Source organism: Neophocaena asiaeorientalis, unplaced genomic scaffold (assembly GCF_003031525.2).
Source record: "Neophocaena asiaeorientalis asiaeorientalis breed wild unplaced genomic scaffold, Neophocaena_asiaeorientalis_V1.1 scaffold177, whole genome shotgun sequence".
Lineage (NCBI taxonomy): Eukaryota > Metazoa > Chordata > Mammalia > Artiodactyla > Phocoenidae > Neophocaena > Neophocaena asiaeorientalis.
In genome coordinates, this window is record NW_020172779.1 from 15,841,457 (window position 1) to 15,858,266 (window position 16,810).

At 53.3% G+C, this 16,810-nt stretch overlaps 1 protein-coding gene across 1 annotated transcript in view; it reads right to left on the reverse strand.

Annotated features, from left to right (window-relative positions):
* The window catches only part of ST3GAL1 (ST3 beta-galactoside alpha-2,3-sialyltransferase 1), an 89,139-nt gene extending 72,355 nt beyond the window's left edge, over positions 1-16,784 (reverse strand). Inside the window, exon 1 of the mRNA XM_024741002.1 lies at positions 16,474-16,784. The gene's annotated coding sequence lies outside the window, so the exon portion shown is untranslated. The remainder of the gene's footprint in view (positions 1-16,473) is intronic.
* Positions 16,785-16,810: the final 26 nt, after the last annotated feature.

Genomic DNA, 16,810 nt, shown 5'->3' on the forward strand with positions numbered 1-16,810 from the left:
TGCCTGACATTAAGCTTTTCATTGCCGAGGCATCTAATATTTGAAAGGCACCCATCTCGAATAAACATACTGCCACAGCTACACAACTAAATAAATGGCCAGGTGGCCCTACCCATGAAGTTCCTCTTTCTAGAAAGCCCTGGGTAGCCTAGATAACTGACCTTTTGAGTGGCCTTGCTTCTCCCTTCCCACGCTTTAATTCTCGCTCTTCTGTTTTAAATCTGCCAGTAAAGAGTGACCCTGCAAAACACCAGGCCCCCAACCTTAGCCCCAGTAAAGGCAGAACCCCAGGTCTGTGCACACCTCCACCTCCCTGCGTGGCCCAGGCCAATAAACCTTGGGTTTCTTTCGAAGTTCCCTGATGGTCTTTGCCGAGGTGCATCTTGCAATCGTAAGAACCACGAGAACCAGAAAGCAGTGAGAAGGCCAGGGACGTGGGCGGGGTCTCCGGTGGTACTGGCCTTGTCTGTCCTGCTATGGAATTTGGACTAGGTCCCGAGGCCATAAGGGAAATGGTCACTGCAGGCTGGAAGGGCACAACTGGATACCCTTCAGGAACAAAGGCTATTGTAAATGCCCAAATGCTTATCAGCTGGGCCTGATTAGAACAGAAATTAATCTTTTGAGGATGACTCAGTCTATGGGTTTGGCTCCTAAAAGGACGCAGTAAACTTCCATGCATTGGGTGGATGCCCTCTTCCTGTGACCCTAGTGTTGTCAAGGCCTCCAGGCCTGTTCGCAACAGCTACCCCTGGGATGTCCATCCTTTCACGGAAGAGATGTCTTTGCTGTAGCTGGACACCTTTCCCTCCTACCCTCACAGCTCACACGTCCCACCAGTGCGGCTCAGCTCTAATGTAATAATAATAACACGGCTGTAACTTATCCAGCATTGGCTATGGGCCAGGCACCGTGCCCAGCTCTTAGAATCATCGTCTCATTTAATTCTCACAACCCCTCGTAGGTGGGGTACTGTGATTGTCTCCTTTCTTACAGACCAGGTATCTGAGCCACAGAGTAGCAAAATGCCTGCCCAAGAGCTGGAGAGCGACAGACGCCGGTGCCTGCCAGGGGGATCCCACTCCAGGGCCTTGAACTTGCTACAGCTTGCATGTCCCCGTGGGGTCCATCTCCCCTGGTGGGTGGGACTGGCCCCATTTATCAAGAGAACAAAGCTCAGGAGGTTAAGGACGCACAGCTGGCAATGGCAGAGCTGTCCTGAAGCTTCTTCTTTGGACTCTAGGGCCCTGGCTTCCTCCCTTCCAGCCCAGCTGTCCACTGGGGCTGGATCTTTGAACATCCAGGGAGGAGGGCACTCCCTGCAGCTGTCAGGAGCCTGACCTTTTCTAGAAGATGGTAATGATGTGAGGTATGCCCGCTGACAACTGTGAAGAGCCACTCTGAAGTCCAGGAGGTCTGTGGGTCCCTGGTTCATTTTACAAATGAGGCAACAGGTGTTGGGTGGGGCTGGATCTGGGGCTGGGGGCCAATCAGGGCCTCGGGAAGGTACACGTAGGGCAACAAAGAGGGAGAAAGCACAGACAGACTGTGCAATCAGAAGCTGGACCAAAAGTAATCAACAGGAGAGCAGAAACCACGCTTGAGTTTGTCACCACTATATTCCCAGTACCAGGTGCATGACAGGGTCTCAGTTAAAACCTATTGAATGGATGCGTGAACGAAATGAGCCATTATAACCGCCGTCCAGGTGAGGGTACAAAGGCTGAGAGGGGGTTCAAGCACTGCTAACACTGTTGACAGTGTTATTTCTTATGTATCCCACCTTCACACCTAATGAAAGCATTTCAGCATGCTGGTAAGAACTCTTTGTACGGATCAAACACTTATTAGCCCATTCTACGTATGTACTATAGCCACTCTCCCATGCTGGCCCCTCCGGATGTTTCCAGAATGTTGCTAGAAAAGAGTTAAACAGCGAGGACCCTGGAGAGGCAATGCAGCAAGGGCACGGAGCCCTGGAGGCAGGCTAGGTAGCTTGAAAGCCCGGCTCCTCCACTTATTAGCTGTGCATCTGTGAGTGAGGTACCTAACCACTCTGTGTCTTGGTTCCATCATCAGTAAAACAGGGAGAATGTCAGCAGCTGGCATGCAGAGTGGCTGTAGGGTTAAAGGTGTCAATATCGGGGGCTGTCAGGAGAGCGTATGAGCCCCGGTGAGCCCTCGGTAAAGTGCTCACAGCCACTCCACCAGCACTAACGCTCCTGAAGGCCAGGCGATTCCACAGAACACTGTCCCGGAATTGGGATCACATGGTCAGCCTGCGGAACTTTAAGGAAAGCACCTTTGAAAATCGCAGCAGCGCTAAGAGAAAAAGGGTCTTTAGCCCAAGAACAAGGGTTCGGGGGACCCAGAAGGTGAGGCTGCCCTACCACCAGAATTCCAGAATTCCCACTGCCAGCCTTTCTGCCAAGTGTTCATCCAGCCTCGCAGGAAACAAACCCTCGTGCCCTCTCACCTCTCCCAGAGGAGGCCTGGGCCAGGCCAAGGAAGGGTAAGCACCAGGGGCCCTCAGTGGCTCCCCATTAATCTAGGGCTTGCATTTTAAATTCCTAACCTTGTATTCTTCTTAAAGAGAACTCCCAAATTGTATTAGCTTCAGGCGTCACAGAACTGCATCTCGACATACCACTGATCTGTTAATCCGTCTGTTTCTCCCATTAAATTATTAACATCTTGAAGACACAGCCCTTACCTTGTTCTGTCACACTTCCAGTGTCGGCACAGTGCCGGGCACCTAGGTGTGTTTGCTGAATGAATGAATGAGGGGATGAGAAGGATAACACTCCGTGAACTGAAATCTGTTCATTTCACCCATTCCACTTGGATTCTCGCCTCAAAATTGCCCAGAAGGGGTTAATCCTTTTTCAACTGACAGCCTCTCAGATATTCAAAGATGGCTCCTCTCTTTCAGGAAAACAACCCTCCTGTAACTAGTGCTCTTTTCTTAAAGGTTATCAGCAACAGAAATTCCACCAGGCTTTCCATTGCTGTCCATTTTCATATCTAAAGACTGCCAAACTGTGCTCTTATCTACGCGGAATGCCTTGGCCCGAGGTCTGTTTGTGGTCCAGCTGATAACATTTATTTGGGGGGAGGAAATGCTTGAGCTCTGAGGGAGAGAGCCCACGCATGTGACTCTTCAGGCCAGAAAGGATGCACTGGAGAAGACAGGCCTGGCTCTGCAGGGGGCAGGCCACAGCCCCTGGAGGAGAGTAAATGAGTCCTCTGCCTGTCCTTTGATCGGCAGCCCCTGCTCTCCCCACCCTCACGGTCTGTTCTCTCCTATCAGCAGTGGGACGTGGTTCCATAAACATCTCCTCAGAGTGACCTTCCTGGACCACCACACCTACACTATGATCTCCCCCGGGGTACCCCTGCTGGCCCCCCCATCCTGCTATTTTTTCCTGCTCACGGCCAATCCCTTCCCTTCCCCGCTGTTTGCTAGGATGTGAACTCCCTGGGTCTTTGTCTGCCTAGAACAGTGCCTGGCACATAACAGATCTCAGAGATATTTGTTGATGCACAAATGACACTAGCATTTACCCACCGCACATTCTGCATACACTCTGCTGGGTGCTGGGGGTACAAACGTGTTCACGTTAACGCCTCTGTACGTTAAGTCGCTCGCCTGGGGAAAACCCCACTGCAAGAGAGGAAATGCCCTCTCCCCAGTTCCGTAATCACATCCTCAACCTGATCAAGGTGTCTGCAAGCACTGGACAGCGGTCACATGCCACCCCCTACAGAAACACACACATACACCAGCCATCGCACACAGATGCACATTTCCACCACACGCATCTCTGCACACCCTGTTGTACGTTACGTGATTCCATCAGTGATGCAGACCATAAGCACAGCTCCCTGGGTGTGAAGGAGGTAGCCGTCCACCCACATATTTTGCCTTTCTTGCTGCTGGGGGGCCAGAGACCCCAGGTCCAGGTCCGTGGGGACAAACGCTCCCCCACCTTTTGCTCTTTTTTTTGTTCTGGGACAGTACTGTCTCCCACGGCCGTCTGATCAAATGTCAACCCGCAGACAGGCATTCTCTGCAAGCTTGCCTGTTCACTGGCTGCATCACTCTGTACCAGTTAATGAGGTTTTCAGAATCTTGCTTCCTCCTCTGAACCTGGGCCAGTGGGATTTTTTTTTTTTTTTAAAACATTGACTAATTTAATCCTCACATCCACGGTAGCATTGGTACTTTTGTTTTTAATTTATTTATTTATTTTTGCTGTGTTGGGTCTTCGTTTCTGTGCGAGGGCTTTCTCTAGTTGTGGCAAGTGGGGCCCACTCTTCATCGCGGTGCGCGGGCCTCTCACTATCACGGCCTCTCTTGTTGCGGAGCACAGGCTCCAGACGCGCAGGCTCAGTAGTTGTGGCTCACGGGCCTAGCTGCTCCGCGGCATGTGGGATCCTCCCAGACCAGGGCTCGAACCCGTGTCCCCTGCATTAGCAGGCAGATTCTCAACCACTGCGCCACCAGGGAAGCCCGCCAGTGGGATTTTGTGAGCAGTAACGGCAAGGAAAGGGTCTGGAACAGGACCCGATCCACGGTTAAATAAACGTGGTGGGCGGTGGAATTGACAGCGGGTCAGGGTGACTCTTCAGCATCACTTAGACAGATATGAATTTCAAAAACGTTCTAGCACCACTGTGTGCCTCGTCTGGCTAAATCTCCTTCCGCGTGCAGGAAGAGACACCTGATCGCTCCTCAAGACTGGAGGAAGGCAGGACGGTTAGGACCCCCCAGGCGGGCACCGTGTTTTCCTCTCTTCCTCCTTCCATCAACCACACAACGGGGGAGGTGCCCCGGCTCCATCTGTGGGTTGCTCCCCAGGGTCCCCCGTCCAATGGCTCTCCCACCCTCACTGTTACTGTCAGCAGCTCCCACCCATCTTCCAGCTTGAAGACATCTGTTCTCTGGGGCTTTTTCCCCAACCCTCTCCTGCTTGAGTTATCTCAACTCTCAGCCGGCAAGATGGGTGGTGGTGTCCCCAGAGCACTAGTGGGGAAACTGATATGGCTTGGACACAGAAGGCACTTGCCCCAGACCTAACAAACAGTGGCCCTGACCTCCCCCTGGTCCTTGCTGATCCCTCTGCCCCCTTGGCCTCCGGGTGAGCGGTGCCCTCGTGGCCTTCCTGTGGGCTACACTGACTTTGCCTTCAGAGGAAGGAGATGCTGACAGGCTGGGCAGCCTCCCCCGGGGCCTCCTGATGGGCACTGTTCCCTGCCTGCCAGAACTGAGAAGAATCGTGAAATACGCATGTGTTTGTCTTCTAGGCAACCACGGCCTAATTAAGGAGGCTTAACTATGTACTTTGGGACAAGATTTTGTGGATGAGGGGAAAGAAGGAAGGAAGAAAAAGAAAGAAGGGAGAGCGAGAGGGAGGGAAGGAAGGAAGGCAGGGAGGGAGGGAAGAATCTTGTGCTGACCATGAAAACCCTGGGCTGGAGGACATGCTGGCATCACACAGATTCTGTCCCTGGTGATGGGACCCGAGTGCCACCATTAAGTGTCCTATTTATAGCCCCCGAAATAGGGTTTAGTGAAGGAGCCTCTTATCTGATTCTCAGAACAATGCAAAAGGAGGGTGGGAGGAACGTGGGTGGCGTGAGGTCAGACACTGGGTGGCGTGAGGTCAGACACTGGCAGGGCGGGGGTGGCTGGAGGGGGCCGGTCCCCACCCGGGGGGCCACTTCCATGAGCCTCAGTGTCCTCAAATGTCGAAATACTGTTAACAAGAAGGACCGAAAAGCCCTGTTTAGAAGGTTAAACGAGTCCAGAATGTCCAGCATTTCCCGGGCAGAAACTCAGGAAGGATACAAGGGCAGAGAGATGGCAGAATTCACAAAAGCCAACCCTGACTTGCTGAGAAGGAGGTCAGGGAGACTGGGGGTCAGGAGGTGGTCTGGGAGGCTGAGGTGTAGACATGATGGGGGTCCCTAGAGGAGGGGGCCCGCCCAGTGGGGTCATCTAGGAGTCCTGGCACCCGGGTCTGTGCCTGCTGCCGTGTCCCCTGCTCTGGCGTGCAGATGGGCACCAGAAGCTCTAGGACAACCCTGAGCTGCCCAAGTCGGGCGGAAAAGCCAGCGGTGAAAGTCGGCGGTGGCAGCCTTGAACGAAGGGCTGGCTTCTCACCCTGGCTCTACCTGCTAACGGGCTGAGGAATCACACGGGTCAGGCCTCCGTCTGAGCTGTCTTAGCAGTGAAATACAAGGCAGGGAATGGCTAAAATGTCATGTCCAAAGTCTCAGGTGGACCTCGTCTACCATTAGTGTCCAGGGGCCACACCATAGCTTCTTAAGCCCAGCCAACTTTCCCAGCCTTAAATTTAGACAGCTCCGGAGACCCCCACCCTACCACCTCCTCCAGGAAGTCCTCCATGGTTGGAAGCTCTGTATGAGGAAGAGCTTTCTAATCCACAGAGGTGTCCAGAGGTCAGAGGGCCACTGTGTGGGGCAGTGATCTGGCTATCACTGGCAGCATTCAAGCAGAGGAGGGATAACCACACAGTGGAGTTGAAGTGAGGAAACTTCAGTGGGAAGCTGAGCAAGGGATTTCCTAATTCGAAAGATGATGATCATAGCATGTACTCAGCAGGCACTTTAAAGTAGGCACGCTGCAGGGCCCTGTTCTAAACACTTTCCAAGTATTTAGTACCCACCAGGATGTAGGTACTATTATTATCCATATTTTATAGGTGAAGCAATGGAGGCACAGAGAGGTTATGAAACACACTGAAGGTCACACAGCAAGGAAGTGGCAGAGCCAGTACTTCTATTGAGTGAATCAGTGAATGACTCGGTCAATAAATAACTGAAGTCTGGAAGAGGAAGGCTGAACAAGGGCGCTGCTAAGAATCTTTGCAAATGCTTGGATTTTACAATTCCTTCTGATTTCACGCTCTTTAAATGTGCAACCTTTGTAACTTGCTGTCACTTAATTGACTCACACACAACTTCCTTCCAACCTCTCCTATAACGGTTACAGCTTATGTTCAGAGAAAAAGAGAAAACCCGTTTACTCCATCCCAGGGGCAGTTTCCCAACGATGCAGGGGGTATTCTGATATTCCAAACTGTCCCCAGGGCCAGTACATTTTTTTCTCCTTGCTTGGATGTTTGGCATTGTAGAGACATCAGTTTCATTTCTATAATCCTGTAGTTCACCGATGATTTTCACTTAGCTCAGTCTCTTCCCTTTCATAGGTTACAGACAGAAAAACAGAAGCGGCTCTTATGTTGGAACCAATTCTTCAGACCATTCTGAAAGGTGTGTTTTTCATTTGAAATTTCCCTCAAGTGTGGTACACAGCCGCGCTACCTTCTAATCTCTCCTTTTCATTTTAATTTCCTTTTTGCCAAAAGACTGAAGTTTAAAATTTAAGGATACGCTTCAGAAACACCCAGGAATACCCCCCACTAAAACATTCTTGTTGGTGGCAACTAACATGTTTCCCAAGCAACAGTTTTTATTCATCAAACTCTCCACCAGGTGGTAGGATTAACAGCGCTTTCAAGTAACCGGAACAACAAACACTTCTCTCAACTGTGAAGATGTTATCAAAAGGCAAGTTTTCAGTATTGCAACAGCAGCTTTCACTGTTCATTTTTCTTGAAGCAGATTGCCGAGAGACACCTGTCTAGGGATCTGGGCAGGTTTCCACCCCCTGATGACAAACTTTATACCAAGCCTTCCTGCTCAGTCCTTCCTCAATCCCCAGGCACCGTGGGGCTCTCTGAATTCAATTTATGTGGACAAGCCAAAGGACGAGTGCTTGCAATCAGCAACGCAGGGGTCCTCGTGGAGATCTGAGAACCCAGCCAGACTATCGAGGGCTAAATAAACCCATCCAACCAGCCCCAAATGGGTGAATCAGGGAAAAGGCCTGGAGCCCCAGGCCTCGGCAAAGAGCATGTGGAGAAAAATTAGAACCTCCTTCCAAAAAGGATGTTACAGAACCTGGGTCCATTTGTCATGCCTGTCGGGTGGGATGGCACATGTCTTGGGCTACAGTTGGGAACAGATACCTGGTATGATGTGTTTCATAGCTGCACCTCCAGAGGCAGCTGCCCCCCTTCCTGGTTCCCCTGATCTAGAGACACAGGACGATCCTGGCAATCACACAGCATGCTGCCTGAGATCTTGGGCTTCGGGCAGATATGGAACCATCGTGAATTCTGGCTCTGCCACTTTCTAGCTATGTGACCTTGGGCAAGTGGCTTCCCTTCTGTGAGCCTGTTTCCACATCAGTAAAATGGGTTAGGAAAAAAGTACAAAACAGTGACTTACAGGGCTGTTATAAAGACTAGGGATCTAGTATTAAAGAAATGATCCGCTCTTACTGAGGAGGGAATGTGTACATCTTAGCTCAGTGGAGGTAGAAGTGCTGATGGCAGGCCCTGAGCACAGGGGAACCCAGAGACCACCTATCACTAGGCTCCAAGGTTGAACTCTCGGGGTTTTCTAGAAAATCCAACAAGTGAAACCTTCTCAAGGACAGAACACACACAGTAACCTCTTTGCTGACCATTCATCACTTTACCCCCAAAAATGTGCGGGCAAGCTTCCCTGTTCCAAGACTGCCTGCGGCTTTCTTCTCTCCTCTTTGCTTTCTCCTAAACTCTATTCATGCAGTTGTTCTATGACTTTTAACTCCATGTACTTAGCTGACTCCCTCCCCTGGGAAAAAATCATTTACAGGCAAAATAATTAAATAGCAGGGAAATTATCTAGCAAAGTGTCTGAGTTATTTGTTGACAGCTCCTTTCTGGAGGTTCCACTGTTATGTGCCTACCCGAGTCTCACCAGCAGAACCCCACCCTGATGCTCTAAGCCTCCCCTGGGGGCGGCACTCTCTGGCTTCCTAATAATGCTAAAAGCTAGTTCTCCGCCAAGTCTGTTTCTGGTCAGGTTCATCCATACTCACTTTGCATGAGCTGTAAACGGCAGCTGTGGTTGTTATGTGCTCCTGTGTTGTGTTATGTTGTGCTGTGTTGTATTGCGTTGTTATGATGATAAAGTTTTGGTTCCCTAAGTTGACTCTAGGATCTAATGGGGATGCTGAGACTTAGTTTATGGGATTTTTTGCCACTGTTCTCAGACTCAGCCAAGTGGATGGAGGGAGAAGGGGGCGAGGTAGAGACAGCAAGGCCCTGAGGGGCCGGGATGCAGGGAGGTGGCTCCACCAAGGTCAGAGGTCGTATCTTAAGCCCATGTGGACCGGCTCACCTGACTGACCTTCAACTTCCTCACCTGTACAGTTCAAGGTGGGAAGGGTGGGTGGTGGGAGCTCCAAAGGGTGAGCGGAGGAAGATGTGTGATGGGGCTTCAAGGCAGCTGGAAATGTGGGCTTATTCCTTCCCCAGGAGTCACCTACTTCCCATGAAGGTAATTCCAGGCACACGGAAGATCCGGGTGTGGGCAAGACCATGTGACCTTGGGTATGTCTGCAAAATGGGGAGGGCCCTGATCCCAGTGGAGCACACAGAAGAGACGAACGGAGGTCCAAATAGGGTCAGATGCCAACAGCTGTGAGTGCGGAGGTGACCTGTCTTCATCCCGTCATGTCCTTGAGAAGCTCCAACAAGGAGGTCCGTGGCCTCTGGCTGCTGGGAGGGCTCGTCTCTTGGTGACACAGGGATTGTGGGGGCACGCAGGACAGAGCCAGGTGGCAGAGTGTATCCTCCTGTCCCCTCCCTGCCAGGGGGAAGGGGGAGGCTCTTCCACAAGCTTCTATCAGCCCCTACTGCCGTGCTCTCCTGGTTCCTCTCCCCCATCCCTCCCTCTGCTTCCTCTGGGGGGGATGGGAATGGTGGGGCGTGGTCACTGGGCCCAGGTACTGCTACATCCCTTACTGATTTCCCTAAATACTGCTCCCAGCTCTGTTAAACACTCTTTACTAAAACTCTCCACTCAATGTGAGTGCACATCTTTTCTACCGGAACACAAAATGATCTGAAGTTTAGAATACTTGCCACTGCACTGGGCACACACTAAACATTTAATAAGAAGTAGATGTTACTCAATTTATAATCAAGAAGGCCTGTTCATCAGCCTCATCCTGTCTTGGGGGATTTATATTACCCTCTACTAGTTGAGGAAATGGAGATTCAGAGCTTAAGTGTGTGGATGAAAAATGCTGCTGCCGTCTCAGCAAATGAAGGATGCTGCAGCCATCAGGACACTACAGTCACCCCTGAGGGAGCACAGGATCGCAACGAACCCTCAGACCCTGCAGCCACCCCCAAAGGTACATCCTGAGGGGACTCAGGATGGGAAAGGACAGGACACTTGTCCTAGATAGCTGAGATGCACATCAAAGGAATGATTTCAATGAGCCCAGACATGCATCTTCCCATACACAGAAAAGTGCCAAATTCATTCACTTGAGATGTCTGGTTTTCTCTCATTAGTGGTAATCTTTTGATGTTCGAACTACCTGGTCTTTGTGGCAAAAACCCCTCTATATCCTGGTTCCTCCCTGACCTACCTGGGGCAGTCCCTCAGAGCGATCTGAGAAGCTGTCTCCCCGGCTTGAAGTCCTCAGAAAGTCCACCAAAAAAAACATAATTATCAACCTCGACTTTTAGGTTGTGCCTTTTTTTCCATCAACAAATGATGTCCCCAAGGTCATGAGCAGCAGCAGGTAGAACAGGATCAGTACTCGGGTGGGGCACTTCTGAACCCTGGGCCAGTGGTGCCCCTAACGGGAGGAAATATCCTGACACCAGGGCCGTCCCTCTAACACTTGTCCCTGGCTTGACACTACAGAGTCCACTCCAGGTGCCTTCAACTTTGACACATGCCACACGGCCTGCTGACCAGCCAGGCCACCTGAGCCAGGACAGGCTCAGGGCGCAGAGCATCCCTCTCCCCCAACCCAGGTGCCACCGCTCCCGGGAACTCTCCAGGTCATGCCCAAGGGAAAAAGAAAACTTTAAACGCTTAGGCAACCTGCAGGAATGAGAAAAGAATGCTACTACCCCAACCCAGCTATTCTGCCTTGTTGCTTCCAGGGTGGGTTTTTTACCCACCACTAAACATTAAAGCCAGCCTCGGGTTTCCAGTGTTCTTCCATGAGCTTCCCAAAACGTTCCACCTCCAGTCACCTCTTCTATTCCCACATGCTCTGTCCCGAGGCAGTATCTCCAGCCAGCAGCACTTCCTCTTAGAACCCTCTGGAACCAGACTGTTATTAACTGGGTCCCGGGGGGCTCTGGGAGCCCAGCCCCACAGGCAATATCCTCTCACGCATGACCTTGCTTCATCCTCATAGTGGCCCACTTCCTGGGGGGATAATCGCCCACCTGCAACTCAGATTTGGCCAACGGAGGTGCAGGGCTTGCCCGAGCTCACCCAGCTCGACCTGGGCAGTGTGATCCTGAAAACCTGGGTGCTTTCCCCCCCCACGCTGCCTGCTGCGCCATTTCACTGCCCTCTCCCAAATCAGCTCCTCCAACCTGATACTCGTCTAAGGATGAGCATTAGAGAGAAAGCATCGAATTTTATTTTTTAAAGCCAAAGTAGCCACTGGCATTCTCACACACCATCACTCTGAAGCCCAGAGCCTTTGGAGGACTGCAGGGTTCAGGGACCTGCACTCTGGCTGAGTAGCAAGGATGAATCCCACAGAAGCAAACCGGAGATCAGCGCGGGAACCGGGGGCCAAAGCACCGAACCCCTAAAATCCCCAGTTCCCTCCCCTCTGCTGAACGATGCATAAAAGACCTCTTGTTATTGTTATTTTACTTTATTTTTCTTGCGCACCTGTACAGGGCACACGCCACTTTGACTCGATACCAGTTCTATGCATTCAAGAAAACACTCTTGCTCTCCTGCAGTCTGACTTGTGCCTGGAAGAATTCCCCAAGGTACCCGTGGGTTGTCTCCTCAATGAATCTTTCCATGGGTCCCCCAGGTAGACGAATCTCTTTTCTTCTCTGTCGAAACCCCGCCTCGGCCAGTGCGTATTTCTGCTCTAGTGCAAACCCCCACTATAGAGTAACTCTTCATGTCCCCATGCACCTCCCCACGACACCGTGACCTCCGGTGGGGTGGGGATGGAAGGGACAAGGACTGACCACATGTCCTTCCATCTCTATAGTTCTAGCACCTTGCATGGTGCCTGGGAGACAATAAGTTCCTAATAAATGTTGGTTCAACCGAAACAATCCAACCAATTGGAACCAGAAGGTTGATGATGCTGACTCCCACGTACCTCCCCACCAACCAGTCAGAAGAATGGCCACCAGCTGATCACGCCCTCTTTGAACCATTACCATAAAACTTCTCACTACCCACTCCAGGTTGGGACACATAGTTTCGAGGGCATTAGCCCGCTGTGGCCCCCTTTGCCTGGCAAAGCAATAAAGCTATTCTTTTCTACTTCACCCCAAACTCTGTCTCCGAGAGTTAATTCAGTGTCAGGGTACAGAGGCCGGATTTAGCTTCATCTCCAAGAATATATTTGTCTCCAACAATGAAAAAGAGACATAAGTGTATGGAAATGAGTGGGCTTGGGGAAGGGGGAGCCCAGACAGCTAATCTATTTAAAGTTTGAGACCAGCCAGCAGTCTAGATCAGCTCTGTCACTGCAGGTCCCTGTGACCTCTCCACAGGGCCTCAGTATTCTTGCATAAAATGAAAGAGTTAGTTGAACAAAATGATTTCTAAGAACATCTCAGCTCTTACAGTGGGAAACACCTAGGTCCTGGAGAGGTCCCTGTGGTCCCTATTTGCAATATGCATCATTGGAGAGTCCTAACAGATGTCACCCCAGAGCCGGAAGCTTCTGGGCCCTGTCTCCATACCCAATGCTGAGAATTGCTGCAGAATAACTTTGCCAAGTGAGGGTGGGCTTCTCAAGGCTCCAGGAGTGAAAGAGGGTACACAGCTGGCATGCGGTGGGCTAGGGTTGTCTGTGATGCCAGGGATGCCTGGAGCATTCTGAGGACGGAGCTGGAGGCAAAAGCACATGGGAGGAGGGCACTGTTTTCGCAAAGAAAGGCCTTAATGCCCCCAAGGTAATGTCAGCAGAGCTCCACACCTCTCATTGCCCAGAGTGACACAGACCCAGAGCCTGAAACAGTCTGGGTTTTAAGTGGTCACATAACTGAGTGCTGGCCCTGGGGCTAGAACGCAGGGTCTTGCTGGGGCCCAAGGCTGGGTTCCTGGGACCAAATTGAGAAGAGCGTGCCCAGATCCTCCGCTCTGCAGGGAGGTTGGCAGTGCTGGAGGTTCCAGAGGGTTCCATAACTGACCAAAGTGTATGGAAGCCTTATTCTAGAGTAATTCTTTGTGACCAGGCCAGCTCTTCCTCCGGCCCGTGGTGTGTGTGTTCAGATGCATACGGAGAACTCACTGGGAAGCCGTGTATGGACAAGATAACTGGTCGATTTTATTTTTTGCTTACTTGGCTGTTTTTTGTGGTATGGGAGGGAACCTAGGAGAGGATTACGGTTTAGATTCTGCAAGGCAAAAGCCCTGTCCAAATATAATGCTTTTGAGTCAACAACGGATTCAGACAGAGTTAACTGACCAGAAGATTAAGGGGTCCCTTCCTACGGGGCTGCAGACAGCTTGTCTCCAGGTGATGTTCCTGGGGCTGGCGGTGGAGAGAGGAGAGGTGTACCGACCTGGCGCAGAGTCCCAAGTACCCGCGAGGCCCCAGGACCTCCGAGGAACCCTCGCCACTCGGCCCACCGATGGATCCAGCTCACCAAAGCTGGGGCACCAGAAGGCTCCGACGACCAGTACTAGGCAGGTCCCCGACTTCAGGACTTCAGGTACTGGTGAGCCCAGCCGGGGAGTGCCCGGCCTGTACCGCCAAAGTGGAAACAGTCCAAAGGTCAGCAGGAAGCTGCTTGAGAGCCAGCTCCATCTGCTGATAGAGCTTGCAGGAGCATATCTTCAGCCCTTAAAGAAATTCCTCTGCCATTACTTCTGGCAACACTTCCTGTTTTTTTTTTTTTCTCTAAACCCAGTGCTCCATGGGGGTGCTAACCCCCCCGCCAGCAGAGGGAAGTGAAGGTAAGACTCTGCTGGGGCCCAGGCCCTGGCCTTGCCCCAGCGCAGACCTGGACAGCAAATGCAGGCCTAGCACAACACAGGGGCAGCATATTCCCACGCCTGTGGGGTAGTTCAAAGGTCGGGAAAGGACCCCCTACTTATTCAGTCACTTATTCAGCAAAATAAATTTTTCTTATGATGAAATTCCTTTCCCCCAAACTTGAAATCGAGGCATGTGAATATATACATACACATATGTAGTATGTGAACATACGTATGCATATCTACTTATACACACACACTCAATTACACGTAATGTTTATCTTGCATAACGTATTTATAAGGGAAGAGCAATGACCCCGTTTTACCCCCACTCCGTACCCAGATCGGGGCATATTATGGTGAACTGTCGGGTCGGTCTTTTCAGCTAACCGCAGGATTTCAGAAAAAGGCCGGGCCATGGTGTTTGGGGGTAGGAACCGGAGGTGCAGGGCGCGACCCCAGGCACCCTGCCGCCGCGCCTCTTCCAGCCCCGGAACCAAGAGGCAATCTCTAGAGTAGTCGGCAGGGGGCAGTGCACCTTGCCTTTTCCGAACGTCGGGAACGCTCTCCCGCAGCTCCCGGGAAAGAAAACCTGGCGGCTTCGCCCCAGCGTCTAAGAAGAGCCCATCTCTGAGCCCAGCACGTAGTGGGTGCGCAAGGTACGTCTAGAAGCCAAAAGCGCTGGGCTGGGTAGATAGATGCGAAATGAATAGTAAACGTGGGGAGAAAGAGGCAAGGGACGTCCCGGCCTCTGCCAGCGCCTTCCCTCGAAGAGGCCTTTTCAGACAGCCTTCGTACGTACCTACTGTGTGCCAGGCGCGACGGCTGTACAACCTCGTTCCCCGCCGACCTCATTTTCCCCGCTGGCGAGTACCGCCCCCCGCCACCTCAACACACACACACACACACAGGCACACGCACACGCACACAGCCGCAGAGCGGGAGCGGGTACTCGCTGTCTCCCTGGGGAACCATCTCTGCACAAATCCGCGTGGCGTGGGACCAGGGAGGGGGATGAGCCGGAAGAGGCGCGAGGTCCCCGGACGTGGGCGCGTGAAAGCCCGGCGGATGCCTGATGCGGCGACGACGTAGTGAGGAGGTCACTGCCCTCAGGGTCAAGGCTGTCTCCCTCTGTGGGACACGCAGAACCCGCCCAACCCCCAACCACTCGCAGACTTCTGAGCGGGCACGTGTCCGCTCGCCCAGCGACCCCACCAAGCCCCGAGCGTGGAAGGTGCGGTTTGGGACCCTCGCGTAGGAGGGAGGAGAGACTCAGGTCTCCGGCGGAAGAGCAGAGCCCAGATAATTCCAACACCCTTCCCAAGAGACCAGGCCTCGGGATACAGCGACGGCGCCCAGCTGGGGAGCAGCCTCAATCCCCACGTCAAGTTCAGGCGCGCTTCCTCCCGCAAGGTCAAGTTCAAACACACTCTCGCTTAGTGAAAGGAGGAGCTAGAAATTGCGCCCCTGTCCCGATTCCGAATCAGGTTGTACCCCCATCAGGGCGCTATGCCCCGGTGGCACCGCTCACCGCTCCTGCGCTCTCCCAAGCAGCGGCCCCTGCGCCGCGCGGGTCACACACCCGAGACGCAGACAAGTTGCTAACTTTTGTCAGATTATTTCGCGACAGCTGCGGCGCCTACCGGGACTGGGGCGGACCCAGAGTTTCAAGTCGCCACGGGCACCACCCCCGCCACGCTCCCCTTCGCCCATCCTGTCCACCACGCCACGTCCAGCCGTCCTGTCCCGGGTGCCAACCTCTCCACCGTATCCGGAGCAATGCGGGCCTGCGGTGTCCCCGGGGGCGATGGCCATCTCCTCGATCTGCGCCTGCTCGCAGCGGATTTGGAAGCACCATCCGGATACCAAACCTCGGCCGCCCGACCGGATCACTGGGCGGCCTCCCAGCGCCCCAGCACCCCTGGTTCCGCTCTAAAGCGCCGGAGGGCGACCCCGTTGGCCACTCCGCCTTTCGGCGGCCCCCACCGGGGAGATGCCAGCCCGGCGCCGAGAGCAATGTCACTGGGGCCACCCCGGGGACCGCTGCCCCAGACCCGGTGTAGGCTCCCCGTTGAGCACCCAACAGCTGCTTTTGAAACGGCTGTAAACCCCTGAGCCCGACCCTCTTCTGCGACCTCCTTCCTCTCCCAAAGACCCCGGCGACACCGCTGCTAAGGAAGGGGTCTTCCTACATTTGCCTTCCTCCCTCCCGGCACCTGAGGTCTTCAACCCACTTCCACCCTCCTGTCACACCCTCCTGGATCCTTCCCCACCACTTCTGTCCCCGGGTGCGGACAATCGCCCCTCCACTCGGAGAACACAAGCGAAACTGCCGGACCCCAACTCCGGTGGATGCAGCCCCCCGCGCACCCCCGGCTCCGCGCGCTCACTCACCGCGGCCGGAGACACGCGAAAGTTTCCTGGGCTTCGGGGGATGAGGGGATTCGGAGGAGAATCAAAAGGGGGTGTCCCGAACGCTCGCCCCCTTCCCAGCTCACATCGCCCCTTTCTCCTCTCTCTCCTCCTCTTCCTCTTCGTTCTCCTTCCTCTGGTCTTTGTCTTTGCAAAGTGTCGAAACTGTCTGGCATAGTGGAGCTCCGCCGGCGGAGGCTGGAGCCGGAGAAGCGGGGAGGCGGGGTGAGGATGGGAGCGGTCTCGGGAACACCTTCCCCCGGGTGTAACGGAAGGGGGAGGCGGGCGGGCCGGGGAGGAGCCGGCCGCGGCCAGGAGC